Here is a 14,936-nt window from a genome sequence, read left to right on the forward strand (position 1 = left end):
CACTAGTAGAAGTCTATAGTCCAACTGTCAAGGCTGTATCAGCATTTAATTCAGTAAAAATATCTGGGTGGATTTTGTTCTTTTTTAATACAAAGAAAGCTTCAAAATCAGTTTTGTTCACTGGAAGACAGCACTATAGTTTGAGGCAAATTACAGTAAATACCTTTATCCCAGTTACTACCCAAGAAAGTTTGTTCCACCGTGGCCTCATTTGAACAAACAGCCTATTCATAGGAATTGACCTTATTTACTAAGTTTTAGAAATAGAGAGAACATAAGAATCTGGGAGGTAATGGGAATCATTATAAATATTTGTGCCATTTTCTTGGCCTCTGCCTTTTTCATCTTCCAGTATATTTCACCAAGACTTTCTGTACTACGGTACTGTTTTGGTGCTTTGGTATTCTTTTAAAGTCATTGCACATGTGGAAAAGCAGTTTTTACCACAAAGTCTAACTGAAACAAATTTAGAACCAGAATATCTTTAGAAGAAGGTGTAAGTTTTTCATTGAATTAACATTAAGGTATATAATGGCAAAGAGTCTTCTTTTTTGATGAATGTTATTCCTAATAACTAAGGTTGTGGGGTGTTCCCTTTGAGGCTACAACAGGGTCAGTTTATTGAAATTAAAACAAAGACATTAGGCTGATAGCTTCTGCCGCCCACCCCATGATAGAAAAAGGAAGTGATATCACACATTAAGAAAAATCTGTTTTTGAATGAGACTAAAATAGCTCTTCTGATTTGCTTTTAAGAAAGTTTTAGTCTTTGGACTAAAGTCTTTGTTCTGAGAAAGTTAATAATTTCATCTTGTACTTCGTATATACTTCCATTACATGGCACTAAATAGATTCTGTTGTATAAATTATTATTGTACCAATCCTTTATAACTTTCACATCAAATAGGCCATTATATGATTAGGGATTGGAATTGACCAATTCCAACGGGTCATTGCTGTAGAAAAATCTGATGCTATATACATATCTATATATTCAGTATAGAATAATGCCTTGTGATAGGTAGGTGTTTAATAAATGAGATGATATAGCTGTAAATTAAATAAAATCACGTTAAATTTGGGTATAGATGTTTTACAAAAAGAAAACTAAAATACTACACACGTCCCTTGAAAAATTTGTGAAGTTCAACTCTGCTTAGTTTTTCTGAATTCATCATAGAAAACACACTGACTAAAATAATATGATGCCATTATTTCTTGTCTATCTTAGCAATGAAATACATTGAAGAAGATTTATAATTTGTAACACATACTGTTTGAGATGTAGGTCAGATAACACAGTTTCTAAATGCTTGAGTTTACCCTACTTAGACCATTTTTTGAAAGTCATATGATTTACTATGTGAAAGTATAAAGACCAAAATATAAGACAAAATCCAAATCAGTTGGCTTAATTAGCTACTTTTCCCACTCCCTTAAATGAAGATGCTGACCAGAAATAGTAACATTTTCCTAGGAAACCAGAGACCTCAAAATGAAACCATATGCTCTACTTGAAGCTGTTCCTTAAACTCCGGAAATACCAATTATCTTTGTTGTTGTTTTTTCCCTTTTAACTCCTACAAACTTCGACATGGTTTTGAATTCCACTTTGGCAACTATTTGTAATTCTCCATCAATGTCACTTATTTCTCTGCCTTTTAAAGTTATGTTTGATGTTTCTTCAAAGATTTTTTTTTTTTCTGAATGAAAGAAAAGAATGTCATCTTTTTCATAGTGTAGTTTTGTGTCTTTTTCACATACACAAGCTGACCATGAGCCAGACCTGGAAATATCCCTTTTTTAAAATGGGTTTTGTGACTGCTGAAGAGTGGTCATGAGTTTTTACCTTTTTAAAACATTACAAGTTTTTATGAACTAAAAAGTGCTATTTTGTGAATATCAGTTGTCCCCGAATTATTAGAGCTGGCTAGAGTAGGCCAGCTCTACTAAATAATAAAAATAATTAGAAATACATATACCACATTGTTGCTTGTCATGGAAGATGTCTTAAAATCTTTTTTACAAAAAGATCCTGGTTAATAATTCGAAAGTTATCCAGTTTGGGACTTTATGCTTTTCAAAAATTTCTGAGCCATAGTTAGTCTTTCATTTGGAAAACCCTGGCCAAATATGGCACGAGGAATATGGTTGAAGAGAATCTCTATGCAGACTGCCTAGCCTGTGAGCTGCTGTTATTGGACAGGAAGGGCTTTTATTTGGGGGTGGGGTGGGGGTTGATTCACCTTTATGTTTTCACATAAGCCAACAGGTGCAAGCAGTGTATTTTCGAATTGCTTCTGCAAGTTACTCTTCTGTCTTTAGTACTGATTTCAGTATTTATTTTTTAGATATTGCAAAATTTTGTTTGTACATTTGAAATGTTTAACAATTTGGAAACAATCCAAGCTAATGGAAATCACTAATATTCTATAGACAGTGTTCTACACTTTGCTCTTTACCCCTCACAGGTAGTAGTTGATTTAATGGTCACTGAAATTGCGGGGCATTGGTTTGTTATTATTTCTTCATGCCAAAGCTGAGTTAGTACATACAGACAAGGGCATCCAGTTAGCGTGATTCTAGTATGGTGGGTGTGGTGGCTTACACCTGTGATCATACGGGTTGCTCACACTCTGGGAGGGTGAGGTGGGTGGATTGCTTGAGTTCAGGCATTTGAGACCAGCCTGAGCAAGAGTGAGACCCTATCTCTACTAAAAATAAAAACAATATGTAAAACACAGCTGGGTGTAGTGGCGGGTGCCTGTAGCCCCAGCTACTTGGAAGGGCAAGGCAAGAGGATGGCTTGAGCCTAAGAGTTTGAGGTTGCTGTGAGCTATGATGACACCCTGGTGAGACTGTCTCTTACTCCGTATGAGGCTCTGTCTCATACACACACACACACACACACACACACACACATCGTTATTTAATCCAATACTGTGATTTTTGACTATGTTATTTAAATATCTTCTTGTGATCTCTTCTGTCTCTGAATTCCTTACTACCCTGGGGCAATCTAGTAAATCTCATAAATGTAGGTTTGATGCTTAACCTTTATAAGTATGTTTAAAATTTGTATCCTGTTGACTTTAATTTTTTAATATATGAGCATAATTATTTTGATCTTAACCTCTTTCATATATCATTCATCATAGATCTGATCAGGAATCATAGAACCTTAGAAATACAAGGAGGATTGAAGATGATTATGTTTACAACTCATTCTTAAAAGAAAACTGTTTGTAAGGTTATATGTTATATGCGTCCAGCACATAGAAGGCCATCTGGATTTGTGATAATAAAAGCACACACTAGTTGGTGGCATGGAGGGAAACCCATGCTATCTCCATGAGCTCCAGTTTTTCTTTCTTAAAATAAATTCTAACAATGTTATCTGACCCACCTTCTTCAGTTTTATTTTTGAGGGTCTGATGATCTAATATGTATAAGATCACATTATAAACAAGTGAAGTGTCTCATAGCAAAATTTCTGCAATATTTTATTCCCAGATAACATTTTCGAAAATTTCAATTGCAGGGTGTATATTTTTTTAAAAAATACATTTTTGTGTTAAAAGAAAGCAAAGTGACATTTTACACTGAGCATAACCGGGAAAAATTGAAGCCTATTAAAAAATTGAAATCTAAGTTTCTAAAGAAACTTAGCGTGTCTGTTAAAATTACTTTAAAAATTAATGAGAGTATTGGAGTTTATAGTGACCCTTCATTAGAAACTCAACCGGATAGACTAGAGAAGGGCCAACGGCTATCTGTAAGCCTGTTTTTCACATTTCGGTTTCACAAAAGATTTGAATCCCCAGCTCTTAAGGGGAAAATAAAAAAAAGTCTTCCAAGCTGCCAGCCGCTCAGAGCTCTATAAAGTAAAATGGAGGTGGGAGGACAAAACCTTCCAGGATGGAGCAGAGGCCGTGTAAACAGATGTGGGTGAATTGAGTAGCAAAGGGTGAATAGTTGCTTTGTTCCTCGCTTTCTGTTTGTCCCACAGAGGGTCCTCTCTATACAAGTCTTTCACAGATGACGGGCCACATAACTCTTCCTGCTGTAGAAACACGCAGAATCGGGGGATGTGCTAGCACAGGCACCCCGAGCTCCTGGCTCTCTTTATTTCACGGAGTGCTTTTTTAATGAATGTGTCACGTAGGACCAAACTTTCATGCTAATTTTGAAAGGGAATTTATGAAGAACATGACGGAAAAGCCAGTGAAGTTTTGTCTTTTCGTCTGCTGACAGAGCACCATCGGGAAACACTGTAGATGAGTTTTTCAAAGTTTCATTATTAATAGGTGTTAAATGGTACTTTAGCTAAGGAGAGGGTCAGTGTTTCTGAAGAGAAATACCATGATGAATATAGACAACGCGTTGCACCGAGCTACCTGTGTAACCTTCACTCTTTTTGTAAAGATTCAGGTCAAACAGTACACAGTCTGGCTGAAGTACTCTACATATGTCCATTGATTTATTTTGAGAGGAACTGTTATTGTTGCTTCTTGTAAAAGGTCACAGACACCAGAATTTGGAAATCTTCCCAGGTTCCTTTAAATAACCCCAGGGGCCTGGCATTTTGTGATCCAAGACCTCTCGTTGAGGGGGTGGGTGGTGGGAGGGTGGTTGAGGGGAGGGGAATGTCTGCTTTATTTTTTATTGTACTCTTATTTTGAGTCAAATAAAATCAACATCGGCCCCTAAGGCCAGTAGTAGCCTGCAGCAATAAAGCATAAAATGTTCCTTCATAAATGTATATGGTCATATTCAACTCTTCCCCTGTAGTAGATTTTTATTTCACATGGAACAAAATAAATGAGTCTCCTGAAAGCTGGGGGATTTACAGCCTGAATTTACTATTCTGCTAGCATGGTGTTAACTTCAATAATAAAAGTGTTGTGTCTGCTTTGCAGAAAATTCTCCACTGAAACAAATCATACATATCCAGACAAAAGAGAGGGGTATGACTTCAAAAAAAGAAAGAAAGAAATAAAAGAAATAGCAAGAACCAAGAAACTTGAGAAGGTAATGCCTTTCCTGAAAGGCATATTGACCAATAATAAATATTAGAAAGGCATAATCTTAGATGCTACAGTTAAAATGTTGTAATCACAGAGAATTCTCATGGTAAGTCCTATATCCTCTTGTATTTTCCAAATATTGTTCTTTCATGAGTTACTTAATTTGTGTACATGTATAGAATTTTTCTTTAGAAGAAAGGAAGAAAAAAGGATACAGTCTTTGAGTACAGCAAAAATATAGTTAGAACTGTATCTATCTAGCTAGCTATTCTTTCCTATCTGGAAGGTATTTGGAAGTACCATCAGGAAATTATAGTTATAAATAATTTATTGACTATTTCAATGTAGCCAGAAGAGAAGAAATGTAATGCTACCAACACAAAGAAAAGATAAAAGTTTGCTGTAATAAATATCCCAGCTACCCTGATTTGATTGTTATACATTGTATACATGAATCGAAATACTATGTATGCCCCAAAGTATGGACCACTATGACTTATCAATTAAAAATAAACTTTTTTTTTTTTTAAAGAAAAAGGGTATGGACTTGAAACTTATCAGTTTTTGTGTAATTCTTGATAAGCTTTTTGGAAATCCTTAGAAACAAATAAAAAAGGTAGCCTGTTTGAATTTCTTCTTCTGCCCTGAATTCTGACGTGGTCATTAGTAAACTCATCTGCTTTAGGCACAGAACCAACCAACCAAACAAAACACCAACAAGGGAGAGAAGGAAAGAAGGGCAAGTGATGCTAAGGAAAAGCAGAGTTTCCTCTCTTCTCTGCCTTTCTGGGCAGCCCTCCTGTTAGTCTCACTGACGGGGCTGGAGGCCCTTCTATACATGACCGTGTCTCATGCATTCATGGGCGGCTGTGACACCACAGCCCCTTTTGTTCAGAACCAGATAATTGCTCTCCCCTTCTCTCAGCTGCCATATGGTGCAGTGGAGACCAACTTACAAAGACGGACTTGGAGAGCGAAAGACTGAAAGAGGAAAGGAAGAAAGAAAATCAAGAAACAGCAGATGAGACTGATTTATGTTGAGTGTTAATGGAGCAGTGAGCAAGGCGGGGCTAGGAAGTGAGAGGGTAGAGGAGGGGCAAGGAGGGAGCCAGGGGAGGCGGATGTTCTTGGAATCTGAAACCTCACAGACACGTAGCCAGGCTGCTTCCTGTGAGAGGCAGGCTCTGGTTATTCTCCATATATGGTACTTAAAACAGAACACTTACACTACCGTTATTTTTCATTTATTAGCCATATTAAAATTATTCCAGTTATTTCTAATGCTCCAGGCTTACATTATTTTATTTTATCATAATAAAATAATAATAATAGTAAAACCAAATATATTTGTGGTTTTATGCATATTCTCACATGCTTGTGGCACAATGAGTTTCAGTATTTTGTACAGCCACCCTCTTCATAAGGAAGTTGTAACGTGAGCGGTTTTCCTCCCTAGTCATTCGACGTACTCTCGAATAGTTCTATTAACATCGTATTCTGTTTTGAAAACTGGGGAGCCTGCTTTTCCAGGAGTCTGACAAATCTTGTGATGGTATAATTTATACTTTTTTTGATAAATCAAATGAATACCAATATATGCACAGATTTTTAGGTTTTAAAATTCAAGTGGACAGAAAGCATGATATAAATAGACTTGGGCACTTAAAAAAAAGGTTATGTTGATTATGACAACAAATTAATTTTCCCTCCATTTATTTTCCATATAGTATCACGTACTGGCATATTGATCATGTTCCATGAGTCCTAAAAGGCTGAAGAACCGTCCTTTCCCAGAAGAAGAGCTTGGTAACTTTGAACATTTCTTCAGTGCAAAAGTACAGCTGCCTGATAGTTCATGTTTAATCCTGACCTGATAACCTGTGATGAAACAATGTTATATAAAACTATTCATTATTATTTTATGGAGTCCACGGCAGAGTTAAGTGCCCTCAAACTATTTGTTCTGAATTTATTTTGGATATAATTCATTATTTAATGTATTATAAAGTATCCATCCTGGCCTGCTGGAAACCCTGTTTCTCACTTGTCCTCAGGCACATCACACCTACTGATTTCATTCCTGCTTGTTGACAGTTAGTCTCAGTATAGATAGTCGATTTTTCTGAAATTTCTATTTTACATGCAATATGCCAGGAGTCAAACTTTGGATTTCTTTTCATCTCTATCTATACTGATTCCTTCAAGGATCTTATCTCATCTCAGGGCTTCGATACCTTCCATAAGGTAACAATTCTCCCAGTCCCGTCTCTTGCATTCTGTTTGTATATTTCTAGCTGTCAGCTCAATGTATGCCTGTGTTTGTCTGAGGGGCATCTCAAACTCAATAGATCCAAAACTAAATTCCTAATCTGCACCCACTCACTCTCTCAATGAGTGACAACTGTACCCTGTTTGTCTCTGAGGCCACATTTCTTGAAATCAGAGATTTTCTCTTTCATGCACATTTCCAATGCATCCACAATCCCTATTGATTTTACCTTCAAAACATACTTAGAATCTAACTACTTCTAACCACCACTCTAATTTGGGGCCAACTTACCATTGATTCTACCTTGAATTATTCTGATAATCTACTTATTGGCCTTCCTGGTTCTATTCTCACCCCTATACTATATTCTCAATAGAGTAGGCAGAGGAGCCCTTGTAATACATTTTACGCCATTTCCTGCCCTCTGTGCATTAAAAGCCTGAGAATATTCTGGCTACCTATGACTGAGTCACACTGGCTTCTTTGACATTCTGCAAATGCACTGAACACTCTCCTGCCTCGGGACATTGATACCAGCAATCTGGCCATCTGGAATGATCTTTCCCAACATGTGCTTGCTTTCTGCAGAATTTTTCTTACATGAAATCTAGGTGAGACTCTCCCTGACCCTCCACCCAACACACATTCTTCTCCCTTATTATATTTTTCCATAGCACATTTCACTTTCAAACTCTCAAGTTTAAAAAAAATACGAAAAGAAATAATTCTTTCTGTGAGAGGAGCAGTGCAAGACCCTGGGAGTCATTGAAAATACATGATATGTCTCCTTGTGAAGTCTAGATTATAGTTACCATGTCAAGTTCCTATCAGAAATAGATCCTCTGGAGAGAAATAAGTGGTTTTATTTCTTTTCTGCCTAAATATATATGATTTATCAAAATACTTTTCCATTTACTACTCTTCTCTTTTTTCACCCATTTCCCAAAATTAAACAATTGGTCTATGTTCGGTGCCAGGATCAACTCCTCCACAGTACTCCCTAAGATGACCTGACTTTAAGGTAAAAAGGAAATAACAAATAAATGAGAAGAAATTAAAATTAATATTCCATGAAGAGAAAAGTAACTGATAATTAGGAAAATGAAAGTAGCCACGCAAATTTACTTATTACTATTCAAAAGGGCAAGTTAAGTAAAAAACTTAAAAATAAAACATGCATCACTCTCAGAGCCAAAACATTTGGCATATTGTGTATTTAGTAAATGGTGAGAAGATAAAATTCCTCTATTGTGAAGTAGACAAAAGTGCAAACTGGCTTATTCCTTATCCTCAATTCTTTTCTTTTATGGTAAAGATATATTAGCAGAACTCACTGCAGAAAGTTCTTTAGTGAGAAATAAACCAGAACATGGAAAGAAGATCATTTTCAATCAACATAACCAAATAAAATCATCCAAAGTTGCTTTTATGAACTAGAAAGCATGGGTCTAGAGTCAGTGGTGGCACAGCTCAAATGCTTAGTTGCCAAAAGAGGTCGGTGAAGTTGCTTAGTTATTCTGAGACTCTGTTTCCTCATTGGTTGTATGAGGATAGCAATATTACCCCAAATCTCTGTGGCGATGGTGATCATAAATACTTCTAAGGCATACGCTGGCATATATAAAATGCTCACAAAAGTGCACTTCTTATTTCTATTACTGTAATAAAATGTGGAATGATACATAAAAGAGATATCGAAATCATTTAGCCATGTTTCTCCTTTTAAAATTTAGAAGCTCATGGTATTTCAATTTAATTTTATATAACCTTCTCTTTGTAGCTTTAACTAGAACAATAAACAAAAAGAGAAACTAGTAATGGAGACATCTGGTACCTCGATCAACACTGTAATCTGATTCTTTCCAAATAAGTCTCAAAAAAAAAAAAAAAAAAAACCACCAAAGCTCTAGTTGACAGCATATAGCAGCAGATTCGCCTGATCTCAACCTAAGGTTTGCTTAATATTTATAACTTGGTTTCTTTAATTTTTCAAAAATGTTGAAAGCTATTTCAAAGAAATCAGCACTAACTTGTTCTTGAACACAGGCATTTTGCAGAGCTTCAGTGGATGGGATAAGGGAGGGTGTGGTTTTCAATGAGCTCTTCCATTGTGCCCTGTCAGCTCATGCTGCTCCAGCAAAATACCACATATTGGATGGCTTAAACAAGAAGCATTTATTTCTCATCATAAAAGTGCTGGCAGGTTCACCTCTTGCTGAGGGTCCTCTTCCCTGCTTTCAATCGGCAGCCTTCCCATCGTATCATCACATGGCAGAGGGAGAGAGAGAGGGCCCTTTGTCTCTTTGTATTAAAAACCCTAATACTATCATGAGGGCCTCACCCTCATGTCCTCATCTAAACCTAATTATGTCCCAAAGGCCTCACCTCCAAATATTATCCCATTGGGGGTTATACTGGGGCGGATGTGTACATACTGGGGGATTCAACACATGAACGGTGAAGGCACTACTATTCGGTATTAGCACATTGTGAAGCAGGAGAAAACCTGAAGTAAATTTATAAACTGATGACAGTTGTTACTGATAAGAACAGTGATGCTGATTTCAGATGACTGATCCCATCCTTAGAGGATTCCTTGCTTTGCATGTCTGTTGGTTACGTGTGTTATCATCTAGATTTGCTTACTGTATCCGCTCCTTTCACCTGTTTGTCTATTTATGCTAGGCGCTGCTACTATTTTTCAGTTTCACCATATTCCTTGAAGCAGCACGGTGCCAGTTTATAAATAACCTTTCTCCTCTCTCTTCTAATGGTAGCTTCCATTTAGCTCAGTAGACCAAGTAGGCATGATCCAATCTGGGCAAATGAACAATGATATATGCGTAGGTCAAAAATGATAGAAAGACTAACTTCTAAGGTTATATTATTGGAGCAACCCCTCTGAGTGTTGAGCAGTGGGTATGAAGCTCTATGAACATGGCATTAATTAAGCTGAGGATTTTCAATGTCCTTCCCCAGTGAATATTTATGTTAACTTGTAAGATATGTATTACTATGCCTATTTTCAGACACTAAAACTAAGATCAGCAGTGATTAAAATATCTTGTTCCAAATCACATACCTTGCATGAAAACAGAGTCATCCATCTTGTGATTTTTAAGTTCAGGCATTCTACTAAAATGAGTTTAGTATCAAATATAAAATGGAATAGATAATAGATTACCCATAGTTGATTTAAAAAGGCTGCTTTTCACAAAATCATATCTTTTATTATTATTTTTTTTTTGGCTGGGGCTGGGTTTGAACCGGCTACCTCCAGCATATGGGGCCGGTGCCCTATTCTTTTGAGGCACAAGTGCTGCCAAACAAAATTGTATTCATAGTCATTTGGAAGGTTGGATGCTACCCATGTATTATAGGACTGAAATTGGATGCTCCTATTTCCTTTCTGCATATTGTCAATAGAATATTCTGGCCTTCTTGGCTTACTGAATATTCATCTCTGTCATATATTATTACATAGTGTACAATTTAAATAATGATACAACAACAAATTAACATATTGCAATAAGAGTTTGAATCCTTGGCTGTATTTACTTTCACCTGTATTTAAACATAACTTAAAGAAAGGCCGGTTGAACTAAGTCTTAAAGGACAAAGAAGGCTGGTTAGTAGTGCAGGCAAATGCACAAGCTGTTATCCTGCGTAGAGTGCCATGGTGACATAGCTCAGAGCAACCTCTAACTGAGGCTCAAACCTCTTGCTTGAGTTTTTCTATTTTTAGTAGAAACGGTGTCTCACTTTTACTCAGGCTGGTCTTGAACTCATGAGCTCAAGCAATCCAATCACATCGGCCTTCCACAGTGCTAGGATTACAGGTGTGAGCCACTGTGCCCACCAAAAACCAATGTCTGTAATCCCCCAGATGTTACTGAAAATAATCAGTTTTGTGGTTCTGAAGTATATTGTCCTTTTTGATGAATAAATGGATAGAAGATGAGAAATGCAACCAAGAAATTAAGTGGGGGACAGAGTAACAGAGGAGAGGGTTTTGATATACAACAAAGAACAATGACTTGAAGGGCGAATTCTCTGGGTCAGATCTTGAACCTGGAATTTACTAACAATATAACTTGCCTTTTTGAACTTCATTGTCCTGGTGTTCAAAACAGGAACATTAATTGCATGTAGAGTCCTCCAAAATTTTTACAATGCTCAAGTTCATGTACTTTATGCAAAAATGTGAATGAAATGTAAGTGCTCAATCGTTATTAGTTTCTTTTATTCGTGTGTGTACTGATCTTCCCAGTTACAGTGTAAATTCCTTTAGAGGAAGAAATTTACTCTATTTTAACATTCTTCATCAACAAAGTTTACTTCAGTAGGTCTCATGTAATGGTCATTTAGTAAGGAAATAACCCCAAAAACATGGAAAGAAAAGGGAACAGATCTTTGAAAAGGTGAAGGAGAGTCCACCTGATAGGATATTTTCAGTAAATGGCTCTGAGATTTCTCTCCTTTGGGTTCTGCTTTGCTTAGATGAAGTATAGAAAATCTGTGACTGCAAATTTTTCAATCAGCAATATATATATTTTTCCCAACTTGATCAATAATAGATCCAGTGCCAAAAAGAAGCCTTTATTTGCAAACGGTACATTTTCTTCTTAATTCATATAAAATAAAAATAAAATGGGAAGATTTGTGCCATTTGCTGAAAGACAAGGATTCCTGGACTACAGCACCAGTCACACACACAGGAGCCCACGTGCGTGCATACCACACTTCAAACTTTTGTGTTAATAAATTGATTCCTTACAAAAATATAATTGGAAATCCAAGACTTTGTAGGGAAACTCACAAATTAACCGAGGTGAAATAATTGCTTTCATTTTCTTCTGTTTTTCTAAAAGGGCTGACACATGCTGAGATGGGGAAATATGACCTCCTACACGTGTTTTCCATAAGGAATATGTTTGCTGCACAGCCACCGAGTAAAAAGCAAGCTTCATTCCCTTGTGTGCAAAGGTAATTAGGAAAACAAGCCAGAGGAGTCAGGAATGCTATTTCTCAGTCTGCTGTAACGTTGACAGCCTATTTTTACACCAAGTATGGAGATATTCAGGTGAGGCAGACACCCCAGAGAATACTGGGGAAACACTTTCACATGGTTAATGCATTATGCTTACTCAGATATTCGAATAATATAATTCTTGTTTTGAATTTAAACAACTTTTATACTATTTGGTATAGTGCCTGAGTCTAATCCTGCTTTCACAGTCCAGATTTCTCATAAAGAACACCTTGTGAAGTTTGCCCTTGACCATGACGTGAATTCAATTAAGGTGATGCTTTCTTTGCTCTGTGTTCTGATGAATTCACTGAGATACCACTGTCTCCTGACAAATACTCAGGTATCTTAATGAGGTGAATGTCACTACTTGTTAAATTAATTTTTATTTTCTGGAATTCACATGATGGGAGTTTCCCTTGAGATGTCTTATGAAAAAAAAGCTGTGATTAAATATAGAATACACTGGCCCCTGTACAACTCCATCATTGAGGGTATTGAAGTTTGTGTATAGTTCTTTTGATGACATTTATTATAAACTAACAATCACTATTCCAATGAGACTAAGTTGGTAAAAGAAAAACTTTAAACAAAGTTTGAGCAAAGAATGGGGAGCACCCCCACCTCTGCTCCCAGTCAGAAAGGCTGAGACAGACTCTGCTGCTGCTGCCTGCGGGGAGAGGATTCATGAACAGAAAAAGGAAAAGGACATAAAGAAAATGCAAGTGAAAAGCAGAAACAGCCAGATTGGTCACAGTTCCGCATCTGCTTTCTTTGAACGTGGTTTTAACAGCTAGACTCTTAATTGGCTGAAACTCAGTGATTGGTGTGCGGGTAGGTTACAGCCCCTTTAGGCATCTAGTTATGTTACAGTTCACTACGTGCGGAGCACACGTTAGGCCCAACCTAAACTATGTTAAAGATACAGAATTAGGCTACACTTAAAATAACAAGGTAATGTTCATAATTTGAACAAAACATTTTTACTTTATTTGGATTGCTAGAAGCTGAATTTCTGATCCAAAGCCCAAGTGGGATTCCATTTATTAGCCATAATAGTTCTTTGAGCCTTGAATTACTAAAAATAGTTCCTAAAATTCTTGAACAATTTAGTGTTTTGGAAAGAGATCTTTAGTTTAAAAGATGCTACTCCTGAATATGAAAATATAGTATCTATTGCTAACCTAAGCAAAGTGCTGAATGTCTTCTAGGGGTTTAAGTACTTTTCATACAGCACTTACTCCATCCAGTATTATCTATTTCTATATAAGACTTAGAAAGTTGCTTAAATCTAGAAAAAAGAGCAAGCATTTTCTTTTAAAATGTTGATAATCCTTCATGAAGTTTCTTTTTTCTCATTAAAACACAGATAGACTTTTATACAGTTGTGTGGTCAGCCCGAAATGTAAACATATTTTGTCTAACGGGAAAAATCAGTCACACTAAGGATATTTAAAAGTGAAGGTAGTTCTGCATTATAAAAATCACATCAAGAATTTGTGTACTCTTTGAAGGATGCATTGAGGTTGGCAATACCCACCAAGGACAGTAACTACCATGGCTTCCAATGCTTTGGCCAAACCTCAGATGCGTGGCCTCCTGGCCAGGAGCCTGTGGATTCATATTGTTGGAGCATTTGTTGTATCCCTGGGGGCTGCAGTTTTCTATAAGTTTGCTGTGGCTGAACCAAGAAAGAAGGCATATGCAAATTTGTACAGAAATTATGATTCTATGAAAGATTTTGAGGAGATGAGGAAGGCTGGTGTCTTTCAGAGCGTAAAATAATTTTGAAATATAAAGGATTTCTTTGGGCTGATTTACATAGACGTTTGTCACTGACCTGTGTTCCTGAGCTATGAATATGAGTGATAAATAAACTGTTAATAAATTTAAAAAAATAATTTGTGTACCTTTTGAAAGCCCACCTTTTTACTATTAACTAAAGTTCCAACTGTACAAAAGCAATTCATATGTAATCAAAACATATGTAACCCCATAATACTCTCAAATTAAAAAAACTTCATACAGAGAGATATAACTGGGAATAATACTTTAGAAAGTTAAATATTCTCTATTTTTTGAGGGAGGAGAAATATTACTCAAAAATTATGAATTTTATTTTATCCCAGTTGCCTGGTTAATGGCAGTGGCTGCCTTGCATTGCATGATAATGATTGGTTGGTTTATGGCAACTGAAAAAAATACTACTAGAAAAAATATGTGTTTCAGTAATCAACACCTTAACAGCAACGTGACTTTCATTACTTAAAAGGGGAGATCAATATCACGTTTGAAGATTTTTATACCATAGTAGAATATATGTAGTATAAATATGTACCTTCTAAATATATATAAATTAATATATATAATTAAATCTTTTTAATTGAGTATGTACTATAGTATAATATGTATAGTATAAGTATGCACTTTTCAATCTCACATTCAATGCATTGAAGCTAAATTGAACTATGGATTAGTATCCATCTGGTGTCTCAATAATTAAAAGATTTTGTGCCTACTCACCAAAATCTTTTTTCTCTTAGACATAGAAATGAGAAATGAACCAACTTCTTCAGAGAATTGAAACTATTAAGTTACTGAGATTCATCCA

The sequence above is a fragment of the Otolemur garnettii genome, unplaced genomic scaffold (assembly GCF_000181295.1).
Source record: "Otolemur garnettii isolate 467f Iridium unplaced genomic scaffold, OtoGar3 scaffold00169, whole genome shotgun sequence".
Lineage (NCBI taxonomy): Eukaryota > Metazoa > Chordata > Mammalia > Primates > Galagidae > Otolemur > Otolemur garnettii.